Below are 14071 nucleotides of genomic sequence, written 5' to 3' on the forward strand. Positions count from 1 at the left end.
ACGTGGTCGGCCCCAGCTTCAGCTATGAGCATTAGGCTGGTTAGCTTCTCAGTTAGCCTCATTCACCCAGTCCCAGTTTAACTCACCAGCATGCTACTAATGTTCAACTCTCAGAGAGGATCTTCATGGATCCAAGGTCCATGCAGATCTCTGGTATGGATATTTGTTCAATTTATCAAGTTCATAGCTGTATTCCAGCAATAAGCTCGCAGTGAAAATCAGCAATGGTCTCGTGTACATGCGTGTCTCTCTGTGTCTGAGCACATGTGACGGTACAGACAGTGTTGCCAACCCCTCAGTAAGGAAAATCGCTATTGGTTTGTCCTAAAAGTTGCTAGAAGTCGACAAATGACGTAATTGCCTAATTTGCATAATTGGTCATGCAAATTACAGTTTTTGCCCACTGCTTGAACACATTTTGCAAAACTCCGCTCTCTGTGCCAAAACTGTACACACAAGTACACATGACACAACACTGGGAAATATACCATTCACATCTGTGCCAAATTGAAACTCTACTCCCAAAACCTAAACTCTGCTATCAAAACCTGACATTCCTTTGTCAAAATGTAACTCTGTTGACAAAATGACACATACTTGCATCATATGCAAACACTGACAGATCAGGGGGAACACACTAGTCTTCTTTATATAAAACACTGCAGTCCTTGATTTCCATTGTTTATTCAGAAGGCACATTTACAGGAGACACATTTTCAAACAACCAAAAACGCAAATAGACCTACTCAATATTGTACATTGCAGTACCATGAATTCAGATAAAGCAAAAAAAAACAACAACAACACAATAATACTGCAATAGAAAAAACACTATACTGTAAACACAAAAAACCATGACAATTGTGCATAAGTGGGCTCATGGATCCCGCCGTCTGTTGGGGTCTGGCCACAGGACCTCATCAACATCGCAAGCAATGTCCTCTCCCGCTAGGCACCGGGGAAAATATCCTCTTGCATGTCGAAACCATCCATGGATTGCTGTCACCTGAATGTCGCCGCAGGCCTGTTCCATTGCCTGCAGAAGAGGCATGCGGGCATGTGGTTGGCGGTCATATACTCGCCATCTCCAAGCCGAAAAAAATTCCTCTATAGGGTTCAAAAATGGTGAGTAAGGGGGCAAGTATACCACTTCAAATTGATTGTGGTTGGTGAACCAGGCCTGGACCAGAGCAGCCCGATGGAAACTGACATTATCCCATATCACCACAAACCTGGGCTGATCTGGTCTGTTCTGTACAACTATATCATGGAGAGCATCTAGAAATGTGAGTATGTGTTGGCTATTGTATGGACCTAGTATTGCATGATGGTGCAGAAGCCCTCGAAGGCATATGGCGGCACATAATGTGATGTTTCCCCCGCGCTGCCCTGGGACGTGCACAATTGCCCTTTGGCCAATTACATTACGACCCCGTCGTCTTGTTTTGCTCAGGTCGAATCCAGCTTCATCAATGAAAATGTATTCATGAGGCTGTGCAGCTCCATCCATGGCCAAGATTCTCTGAAAAAAAGGGGAACATATCACTGTACTACAGTGCTACACATACAGCACCCTCACCCCATCACACAGGTACCTGTGTAGCTCTCAGAATAGATCCATGTGGTACTGATATGGTACATATTCAGCTGCTACTGGACTTCACCAATACTCTATTGTAAATGTAAGGGACAGTTACACGTACCCGTACATATTCAGCTCGAAGTCCTTTGACCCTGTCACTGTTCCTCTCGAATGGGACTCTGTAGAGCTGCTTCATGGTGATGCTGTGTTTACCCAAGATGCGTCTGATGGTGGTGATGCTCACATGGTCTATGTTGCTGAACACTCGCCTGTCTGCAAGTATTTTCCGTCATAGCTGGTGGAGACGGATGGCATTGTCTGCCCTCACTAGGTCCACAACGGCAAGTTCCTGCTGTTGTGTGAACAGACGTTGCTGTCCTCCCCCAGAAGGTCTTCGAGTCATTCTGGAGAAATACAACCACATATTGTCATTGGTTTGCTTATTTTTCTTACAGTACTTTACTGTATGTACTGTGTCATCCACTGTACAACACTGTACTTCAATATAAGGAATCAGCCCCTTTGGCTGCAAAAGGAGCATTAGCACCCCGTACATTTGATATGGTGATGTGATATACTGTAGAACAGTGCTATAAAACCATCTGAGTAGAGCAGAAGGTATGGAGGTGAAGACATACCTGTTTTCTAGTCGGAATGTTCGTATTACAGATGCCACTGTGAAGCGGCTTAGATGTGGGTGGACTCTCTGCCCAGCTTCCCTCATAGTCAGGCCATGGTTGATGACATGGTCCACCAAAGTTGCTCTTATTTCATCAGAAATATGGGTCCGTGCATGGCCTCTTCGGCCTCCTCCTCCTCTTCCTCCTCCTCCTCTACCTCTTCCTCTTCCTCTTGCTCTCCCTCCATCCATGCTTGCAAAGTTCTTGAAATGGCTACGCTGAGGGCTTTTTGTAGTTGGCTAATTGGTGTTCGGTTTTGCAAGTAAGTGCTTTCAGGTGTGTATTTGAGTGGTTGCAATTACCCGATGTGTTTTGTATTTTGGATACATGTGTTTTCTGAATGGCACCCTGAAATTTCATTTTGTGAGCGAAGTGTCTTATGTATGAAATGGAGTGTAGCATGCAGGACCATGTGTGTTGCATAAAGGAGTAGGTGTGTTGCATAATTGGAACTGGGGTGCAAAGCAGCGCTTTTGTTTAAGGTAGGGGTACATGTGTTTGAGGTATGGTAACAAAAGCTTCAACTTGTGTTACTTTAGTCTAGGCATGGGTTCATGGTGTTCAAGCAACGGGCAAAAACTGTAAATTTCTTTTAGCAATTTTTCTCTTTTAATGTCACAATTCCAACCCTGCTCTTTTACCAGGGCTTGGACCGGCAACAGTGACCCGAAATAGACACTCTGGTGGAGTTACTTTGTGTGTGTGTTTATAAGTAGTTTTAAACTTTGTGATAACACAAAACAGCATAAGAGTAAAAAGAATTGAGTTACAGTCAGTGTGGGAGCAGCTCATACGCGATTCATTTGTAGTTTGGACACATAGGTGTGAATATCTTCTGCCCTGATAGCAGCTGGGGGAGGACTATCCTCCACCCGTGAGCGCTTTGGAACGGGCGAGGTGCCCAAGGCAGCACCGCTGCTTATTGAGAGTAAGAGCGATACACGCTTTCAAGTCAAAAAGTCGTCATAAGTAAGTCTCCAGTAAAACCAAAAAAAGTCGTCAGATTTGTTGCTAGTCGCTTTTTGGAAAAAAAGTCGCTAAGGGGGTCTGAAAACTCGCTAAATATAGCGACAAAGTCGCTAAATTGGCAACACTGGGTACAGAGCAGGGGAAGGCGGGGCTTGTTAATCCTAGCCAGTAGGGCCCTCAAATTTACTCTTTGTGGTTTTATTCTTACATTTATGTTATTTGTCTTTTATTATTGATTTACTTTTGCTCAAGTCAGAGTAATGATGAATCACAATCAGCAATAACAATGTTGAAGTGCATTACTGAGTCGTGTAAAACTCACTGGGTTACATGTCAGTTTGTAATGAATACTTCTCATAAAAAACTAACATGTAATAATCAGTAACTAATTACTGATTACTTCCCCAAAAAGGTAATCCCGTTACTTTACTGATTACTTATTTTCAAAAGTAATTAATTACTTAGTTACTTTTTAAAAACACGATTTACAACCTGAATAGGTGATAAAGCGATAGCTCTTTCAGCCCAATTCTACTTTTTCTGCATAATCCATCATACAAAATGTAATCAAATGGAAAAGTATGGGCTCAAAATGTGGTCATAAATATTTTGTACTTGTAAATCAGTTTTGTATGTGTAAAAAGAATTTGTGTGTGTGTAAAAAAGATTTGTATATGTAAAAAAGATTTGTGTGTGTAAAAAAGATTTGTGTGTGTAAAAAAGATTTGTGTGTCTAAAAAAGATTTGTGTGTGTGTTAAAAAGATTTGTGTGTGTAAAAAAGATTTGTGTGTGTAAAAAAGATTTGTATGTGTAAAAAAGATTTGTGTGTGTAAAAAAGATTTGTATGTGTAAAAAAGATTTGTGTGTGGACTTAGCCAAAAAAACCCTGCAAGTTACAAGTACGAATTTTGACCCTATTTTTCTTCCTTTCATCTGATTGGTCAATGTCATTTCAATCACAAATGTAACAATCCAATCAGAGAACAGATGGGTTTGGCTGTCGGAGGGGCGCTTTTTTTGAACTGCAGGTCTTTGAAGGGAATGAATGCCCTTTTACATGCCAACCCAGCGTTTTCCTTCATCACCACGAAGGAAAACAGTCTGTGGTCGTCCGAGTTTGGTGATTTTTGTGTCACAGGTCTACGTGTTTAATACAGGGACTTCCACAGCCTTTTCACCAGCGCTGCGGACGCGGGGGGGGGGGGCAGTGTTTTGGAAATGACAGTCTTCATTACAAAGCTTTCTTCGTTATGAATTAGCATACATGTTTTTATTGAACATTTGAAGAACTAGCAAAAAAAACCCCACAAACTCTTGTAGTTCACATAAAGTCAGCGATAAAAACGACAAGGAGCAGGTGCATCTAGTACAGGTAGAGCTGAGCTGCTGCAAAAACCCACAGAGCCCAGCAGCCAGCAACAAATTCTGGATCCTTTGCTTTTAGTTAGCAATTAGCATTGGCAGCACATCCTGCGTCCGATGTGAAAGGACTTTTATGCTGCGCACTGTGACTCACAGCAATGGTCCCGGGTCAGCCTTGACTTTGTGTTAAACTAATCCTAAAGTAATAATGGTATTTCTAACCACTGACATACCACAACTTTATCCTTTCAACAGCTGCTGAAAGTAAGGGGACCTAGCTGCTATCGGATATTTATATAGAGATTACCCTTCAAGGACCTGCAGTTCAAAAAAGCGCCCCTCCGACAGCCAAACCCATCTGTTCTCTGATTGGATTGTTTAATTTGTGATTGACATGACATTGACCAATCAGCTTAAAGGAAGAAAAATAGGGTCAAAATTCGTACTTGTAACTTGCAGGGTTTTTTTGGGCTAAGTCCACACATAAATCTTTTTTACACATACAAATCTTTTTTATGCACGCACAAATTTTTTTACATACACAAATCTTTTTTACAAGTACAAAACCAATTTACAAGTACAAAATATTTATGACCACATTTTGAGCCCATAGAAAAGTCTCTTTTTAAAACTTGTTTTATTAATTTTAATCTTTGAACTTTATGCATTGAGCAAATATTAAATTATATGCAACATTCTCTGACTGGAAGAAATTTGTTGAACATTTAAACCTATTTTCTGCATATTCCAGCATAAAAAAACTAAAATAGTTTTTTGTGGTGTTTACACTCACTCTTTCAAATAGATGCAAGTAAAACACAGCAGAAAATAAATAAAATCAAAGTCTCAGCGGTCATGTTGCTCTATTTTCACCTGTATGGGGCAGGCGGAGGTGTGCTCTGGTGCAGGTGTGCCACAGCGGTCAGTGGAAGGATGCGGCAGTTTGTCTGTTAATTTCCCATTCTGTGGTGGCGCACTCGCTGCTTGCTCGGACATTTAGGGGTTTTTTCGCTGTAAAAAGAAGTTTTCTTCCCACGCACAACGGACACTAATGTTTTTGTCACTTTTTATGGAATCAAACTCAAAGTAGTCCAACACTACTCAGTGGTTCCACACTTTAAACGCTGCACGCTCATACTCTCTCCCGCACTCGTTATATTATCCACTGTTGATCTGCACACAGCTGTTGCCACGAACGTCGCACTCGCTTACGTCAAACACTTCTGCCAGGGCGCATCATTACAGTCCAATAAATGCTTCTGGAGGAATTTGGGGTTCAGTATCTTGTCCTAAGACACGTTGACATGTGCACTGGAGGCACTGGGGCTCTAACTACCAACTTTCAGATAAATGAACAATTCATTATACCACTATTTGTTACTGTGGAGGTTCTGTGGCTCAGGTGGGAGCGCAGGTCGTCTACCTGTCAGAGCTTTGGAGGATTAATCCCTGACGCATCCAGTCTGTATGTCGAAGCATCCTTGTGCAAGATACCGAACGCTAAGCTCCCCACCGAGTGGATGTGACTGTTAGTGAGACCGTGGTATAGATAAAAGTGCTGTATGAGTGTGTGTGTGTGTGTGTGTGTGTGTGTGTGTGTGTGTCTGAGAGACTGGGTGAATGAGACTTGTAGTAGAAAGCACTTTGAGTGTTGTGTGTTGTTTTTGTTGTCGTCTTTCAGTCTGATGCATACTTTTCTTTGTGCAGCATTTAACATGAAAAATGATTGATTGGTAATTTTATTTCAACATGTGAACAATATACAAGTACATTTAGAAAAGAAATAAGAGAGAAAAAAAATACTATACAAATTACATACAAAAAAACATTCTGATTAATTTACATGTTGAAAGGGAGTGGGAAGAAGTATACACTGGACTGGAATGGAAAATTCTTTAATGGTCCTGCTGCCATTTAATTGCTCATCCGTTTTTTTTAGTCATTTTTCTTTGAATGCAATCCATTTCCGTCATTAGTCCAATGACCCAATTTGGTTTGAAGGATCCATCCATTTTCTTCTACTTATCCAACCCATGTGTGTGTGTGTGTGTGTGTGTGTGCGTGTGTGTGTGTGTGTGTGTGTGTGTGTGTGTGTGTGTGTGTGTGTAAAATGAAATTTTAATATAATTCTTCATGATTTTATCCCTTAGTATAATTAAATATAGTCTAATAGATGATGTGCAGCCTTCTTGAAACAATATGTTCTGAATGTTTTGAATTTTAAAGGGACTTACCAAACTGATTGGTAGTGGAAAGTTGGGGCCTTAAATCAGTCAACATAACTTTCCTTTTATTTCCTCATCCATACATTCTGTTGACTATGAATAAAGATACACAGTGCTAAACAAATTAGATAAAACAAAGAGAACTACCACCATATGCATGACTGGATACATAATCATGATTGGAAGATATGTATCAGTATTGCAGGGGGAAAAATTGTTCTGTGCAGCCAGGGTACTAAATCTAATTAGATCAGTTTGGTATCAGGGGTTGTGTACATCAGTAACTAGAATCGAATTAGGCCAAAGCCAAAGTTTGGCAATAAGGTAGTCATATAGTACTACTTCATGACTCATCAGATCAGTAAGGTGGGGGTCTGTTTTTTGTAACTGCATCTACTTGTCTGCAGAGAATCTACAGTACAGTGCCCTAACTGTTCATGAAAATGTCAAAGCAGTGTAATAAGAATGACTACTTGGCCATTGGGTCCAATATAGATTATCCAAATAGTCCACAATTAATGTCATTCTTAGTATTAAAGCTACAATCAACAGGAGTTTTCTGCAGTTGATAACGCTCTTGCTGTTGTATGCCTCCACCAGCGGACCAAGTCCGTTCCTGTCTACACAAATGCAGTGACAGCCCTCGAGCAGTAGCACCCAAGATGCTGGTGGTCAGGTGGTGGAAGAATTCCATATTGGTGGCCTTAGAATCTCATGTCTGCTTTTTGCAGATGACGTGCCTCTGTTAGTTATGTTGTCTTCATCTGTCTTCATCAGGTGGTGGCCTCCAGCTCACACTGTCACAGTCTGGCAGAGGCAGACTGTATGGTATGTATTATGAAAAGGACCCAAAACGCGGACACCATGAAACAAAGACTTAAATGTTAACAGAAAGCGAGCAGTTTACTAAACCTTTAAGACCTACCATAGAACCAACTCCGCCAGAGTTTATATTATATTTTTACATGGTGTGGTGCCATTTTTGGGAGCATTTCAAGTTGCTATACATCAATACAACAAGTATAGCCCAGATTTTAATAATATGTATTCATTAAGTGCATAGTAATTACATAAATTGCAAAAAAGTGCAATAAACTACAAAGAAATTGAAAATCGTTTTTGCTTTTTTAACATATATTTCTAGTTAGAGAAATTTAAGAGGCTTATCCCTCAAAACTGTAAATACAAAAAAAGTTGCACAAAATAGTCTGCAACAACAGGAAATTTATTTTGAGTGTCTTCATAGTTTTATTTTTGAAATACACCAATTTTTATACACTGCAGGAAAAACAAAAATAAATATTATAATGCAAATTTGCAAAAAAGCAGCATATGCATCAAAATAAACTATTTCCAGCAGTGCAATATGAGTCCTAAGCATCCCAGAAACGACACAGAAAGTCATAAAGTCAAACATAACTTTTAAAAAGACCAGTATAGGCCCTGAGGCCCTGATGGTAAAAAAGACTACATTTCCGCGAAAATGACGTCACTTCCGGTTTTGGGCAGGTAATGGCGGACATGCAAAAGTTCGCGCTGACGTCTATTCCAACGTAGGAAGTGTTATGAACAGCTGATCGGATCGGCAAAGCGTGTTTCTGGAATATTATGTTTTTGTTCCTGCAAGCGCTTTTTATGCAGTTTTGTAAAGCTGTATGTGGAAGGAAACCATGACCGAGGACAAGCTGATGGCATAAGATGTAAGTACAACTCCTCCGGTTTCATATGCAAAAAAACATATTGCGCTAGCTTACGTGGTTGCAGAGCTACCGGGATTTAAAAATAGTTACGTAAAACAGAGCGTACCCGCTCCGACCGGCTCTAAAGGGTTAAGGTTGGTGAAAACATTATAAAACAAAAGGCAGAGGAGAAACTAAACAATAACCTAAACTGGGAGAGCTAAGATATCATAGAAACCCAAAACATGAACCCTAACATGGAAAGAAAAATACCTAGAGCACAGAACCTGGAAACATGACACAAAGGACAACAGACAACCTGCCAATGACACATTGAAAACAGAGGACTTAAATACACAGGAGGTGATTAGGGGAAGTGGGAACACATGGAGGAACAAGGTTCAAGGTTCAAGGTTCAAGGTTCTTTATTATTTGTCACATGCATAGTTATACAAGTATAACACACAGTGAAATGTAGCCTGACACGCTCCTCGACATGTGCAAAAATTGGGGGGGGTGTAGAGGAAGAACATTATATATGTATATATATATATACACATATAGTATATACACTGGGTGAATGTGCAGTAGTAGCAGCAAGCAGGTGAATTCTGTACATTAATATGAATAGATATCTGACTATTTTACAGGATAGACAATATAAACATATTTAAAATTAAAGGAATTGAAATGTACATTGTGCCTTGGTTTAGTGTCTGGAAGAGGAACAATGTACATTGTACACAATGAACAGCTGACTTACATGAGCCTAATGACAGGACAAGGGAAGTGAAACTAAATACAATGAACAAAGAACACACGACTCCTTCAAAATAAGTGAATCAGACACTGTAGCGAGAAATCATAGTGAAGAGAAAGCTGTGCACAAAAGCGAAGCTGTCAATTCAAGAGGGGCTCAGAGTAGAGCAAGTAGTCCCCCTCATGGAAAGGAGCTAGTTGAGGTGGTTCGGGCATCTGAGTAGGATGCCTCCTGGGTGCTTCGTGGTGAGCTGTTCTGGGCATGTGCAAGCAGCGTATGCTGGGAAGAACAAGATAGGGGCAAACAACACCTACACCTGACTGGTTGTCAGATACCCTGCTGGGCTATACGCTAGCCAAAAGATGGGCTAGAAGCCATTGACATCAAGACCAGAATGCTGCTTACTAAGTATGGATGGTTTTACCCCCAGGCCCAGCACCCTGAGACTGTATGCTAACAAACATCCATGAGTACATCAGGAAGAGGGCCACAACTGATCATGTGCTTGAAATGTGGTTAAAATGTGACTCGTATCCTCAAGAGCTTGGAGTGATCAGTAAGACCGGACATTATAGCATATCTACATTACATCTGTGCAGTTTGGTGCCTTGCCTTTCAACAGCAGCTCCTAATCTTGTGATTTATCTGTACATCAATGAAAGAACAGTTTTAGCAACTAGTAACAACTAGTGTGAGTGTGTAATAAACAAAAATATGAATAAAATGTTCTGTGAGTAATCCACTAACATTGTGCTGATTTTTTCATCAGGGCCACAGAAGTTTGATCTTAATAATGCCCACAATTCTACCAGCACAAACTAACAGGTTAAAACAGAGGGAATCCTACATGATAATAAGCTACGCACAGGCCACCTCTGCAGGCTACATAACAAATTCAGGCATGCACAACCACATCAGGAACCAGTATGCATAATTACAGCCACAGGTTAAAGTGGGCCGGAGCGGTCCAGAACAGCATAACCTTCAGATAATGAGCAATTAAATCTGATAGGCAGGTTAATGCATATTACTGCTGAATGAGATTATTTTAGTGTGCTGCAGCCTGGTGTTGCTTCCAGGGAGGGAATAGAGACACTTCTTCAGTAATAAGAAAATAATGACACAGTCCATTTACACCTTACAACATTGGTTTTTAGTATCTATGACACAGTCATGGTGCAGTTATGATAATAAGTGAATAGTAAATTCAGTGTAGAGCATTTTAATCTAATAAAGCTTTACTTTTATAAAGAACAACTAATAACTTTGGCATTTTACATATAATATAACGAACATGTTGTTTCCAGGTTGATTCATAATCATCTACAACAACTTTTCAGCCAGGAATAGTCATCTTATTCCACATCTTTCTAATTTCCTTATTAACTGACTATGATCTACTGGATCCAAAGCTTTCTGTAGGTCAAGATAAATACCAATCGATAACTCTCAGTGACCTCGGTTATTTCTTCAAGCATCTCCCATAAGTAATATTTCTATTTCTCCGAAAACTATACTGATACTCATACAATATTTTATACTTATCAATAAACAGATCAGATTTTTCACAATTTCTCTAAGGAAGGAGATCTACTGCTCTATAATGATGCATACAGTCCTCATCCCCATTTTAAACATTGGAATTACCTTTGCTAATTTCATATTATTAGAATATTTTTCATGAAAAGACTCATTACATATGTTAAAGGTTTGAATCATAAATTGTACAAATCTCAACTTCTTTTACGAAGTTCGTTTACTGTACAAAGGCACATAGACTCCATTTGTGTCCACATTTCTAATTGGACAGTGTTTATTATATAATTCTAATAATACACTCAAAAATGCACTTTATGCTCGACCAGGGTCATCATTATATACCCCATGCCAGTATTGATTTATTAGATCTATCTTCAATGTCTCAATTCTGTCTGGTGATCTTATTCTGACAAATTTATAGATGGTGCACTCACATCAGACACTTAACATTTGTGTTATGTTTTTAAAAAATTGGAAGATCATCACTTACATCACTCAAAAGCAACCCACTTGTTACTTGAACATTTATATTCAAAAAATGTTATTAATAAGTGTAGTACTTTCAAGGGCTTAGAGACCGAACGTGAACATTAAATTAAAAATATCTGCTGTTAATTAAAATATAATTTCTTCGTATATATATTTTTGTAAAAATAATGGCATCAGTAATGATAAACTGCTCAACACAAGAACTGGGTGTTCTGTAACTACAAATCAAAACTATACTCTTAAATCTCATTGAATGCATTTCAATGGTTAGACTCTTCGTAATATCATCAACCACTGTTCAGTTACCTTAAATTAGGGTTTAGGTCAGAGTACTCTTCTATACATAAAACATCACACCACCCCTTTTGTAGTGTAGTCGAATGGTAACAAAGAGAGGGAAGGTAGTCAGAACTGAGGGGATTGAACTACCAGGAGGCAACATTGCAGACATAGAGGAGAGCTACAAGTACCTGGGGATCCCGCAGGCGAATGGGAACCATGAAGAGGTCGCTAGGAAAGCTGCAACCACCAAGTACCTGCAGAGGGTCAGGCAAGTCCTGAGGAGTCAGCTGAATGGTAAGAACAAGATCCGAGCCGTCAACACCTACGCCCTGCCCGTGATCAGGTACCCAGCTGGGATAATAGGCTGGACAAAGGAGGAGATAGAAGCCACTAACATCAAGACCAGGAAGCTCCTGACCATGCATGGAGGCTTTCACCCCAAGTCCAGCACCCTGAGACTTTATCCCTTTAAGACCTACCATAGAACCAAGTCCGCCAGAGCTTATATTATATTTTTACATGCTGTGGAGCCATTTTTGGGAGCATTTCAAGTTGCTATACATCAATACAACCATTATAGCCCAGATTTTAATAATATGTATTCATTAAGTGCATAGTAATTACATAAATTGCAAAAAAGTGCAATAAACTACAAAAAAATTGAAAATCATTTTTGCTTTTTTAACATATATTTCTAGTTAGAGAAATTTAAGAGGCTTATCCCTCAAAACTGTAAATACAAAAAAGTTGCACAAAATAGTTTCCCACCACAGGAAATTTATTTTGAGTGTCTTCATAGTTTTATTTTTGAAATACACCAATTTTTATATACTGTAGGAAAAACGAAAATAAATATTATAATGCAAATTTGCAAAAAAGCAGCATATGCATCAAAATAAACTATTTCCAGCAGTGCAATATGAGTCCTAAGCATCCCAGAAACGACACAGAAAGTCATAAAGTCAAACATAACTTTTAAAAAGACCAGTATAGGCCCTGAGGCCCTGATGGTAAAAAAGACTACATTTCCGCGAAAATGACGTCACTTTCGGTTTCGGGCAGGTAATGGCGGAAATGCAAAAGCTCGTGCTGACGTCTATTCCAACATAGGAAGTGTTATGAACAGCTGATCGGATCGGCAAAGCGTGTTTCTGGAATATTATGTTTTTGTTCCTGCAAGCGCTTTTTATGCAGTTTTTGCAAAGCTTTATGTGGAAGGAAACCGTGACCTAGGACAAGCTGGTGGCATAAGATGTAAGTACAACTCCTTCGGTTTCATATGCAAAAAAAATTTTTGCGCTAGCTTACATGGTTGCAGTGTTACCGGGATTTAAAAATAGTTACGCAAAACAGAGCGTGTCCGCTCCGATCGGCTCTAAAGGGTTAAGCAAGGGGAAGGAAGGGGGCCGGGGACTGGTGAGTGTCAGCACCACAGCCCAGGCACCAACAGTCTTCATGCTCAATGAATGCCTCAGGCAGTAGAAACCCAAGAAGGAAGAGGAAGAGGAGGAACCATCATGGAAGGACAATTCTCAGTGTACGACTCTTCTCTTTTCCTCAGCCCTTAGCAACACTTTGATGTTTTTATCGAGGTCAAGAAAAGAGGTTAGGAATAGGAGACAGCAGTTACTTTTTGAACACACCCTAAGACTTGAAAACAAGACACAAAGGAGACTGAGGAAGTAAAAGAAACCGATAACTCAACAACTTAAAGTTGAGCAGATGTCAACCATGAGCAGGATTCAAATATCAGAGGATACAGACAGAAAGAAACCAACCAGTAAAACTCCTGAAACACAAGAGTCCAGAGTACAAAGTGTGACTCAGGCACCGCAGGGCTCGTGGCAGCACAGCAACAGCTCTCCAACAGAATGGCTGAAAAGAATCAAGGTGCTCGTCTGGGCCAAACTGCAGACCTAACCCCGACTGAAACGCTGTGCTGGGACCTTAAGAGAGCGGCTGCAAAACTCAATAAACTGAATCCAGAATGTAAAAGATTTCTCCACAGTGATGTGAGAGAGACGTCACACAGGAAATCATCACTTTAAGTTTTACTGTGGAATGTGCTTCTACAAGCTACTGAATCATGGGATGCAGTTTAAATAGAGTGATAGATCACGGAGCAGCACAGTGTACCAATTCTATCCTGAAATGGAGCTAAAACAACAACAGTCCGCACCACTGAGTGATCCAAAAAGGAGCCCTGAAAAGAAAAGCTTTCTGTTTTCATCTTTTCTTTTTATATGGAAGCTGATGATTTGAATTTAAATCCAAATCTTCAAGGCAAAAAGGGGGCTGAGCACTACAGTGAGGCTTGGAGCAGCAACACAGTGGAAAGTCAGTTCTCAAAGCCAAGAATCTCATCAGCTGGCCAAGTCTTACTCCAGTCTCTGGCACTCACTGAGAACCCAATCAGCCCCCTGCAGTGGCACTGAGTTTGAGTATTTCCCTTTTAGAAACCTGATTTTCTCCTCAGCCCCACACAGGGACAGAGCAGCAGCAG

General features: G+C 40.1%; 1 long non-coding RNA gene across 1 annotated transcript; it reads right to left on the reverse strand.

Annotated features, from left to right (window-relative positions):
- Positions 1 to 668: 668 nt before the first annotated feature.
- LOC145420428 (uncharacterized) lies at positions 669 to 1975 on the reverse strand. Its single transcript, XR_013901738.1, has 2 exons — positions 1704 to 1975; positions 669 to 1522 (listed from the first exon to the last, which is right to left on the reverse strand). It is a non-coding gene; the product is annotated as an uncharacterized LOC145420428 (long non-coding RNA).
- Positions 1976 to 14071: the final 12096 nt, after the last annotated feature.

Source organism: Astatotilapia calliptera, chromosome 2 (genome assembly GCF_964374335.1).
Source record: "Astatotilapia calliptera chromosome 2, fAstCal68.1, whole genome shotgun sequence".
Taxonomy (NCBI): domain Eukaryota; kingdom Metazoa; phylum Chordata; class Actinopteri; order Cichliformes; family Cichlidae; genus Astatotilapia; species Astatotilapia calliptera.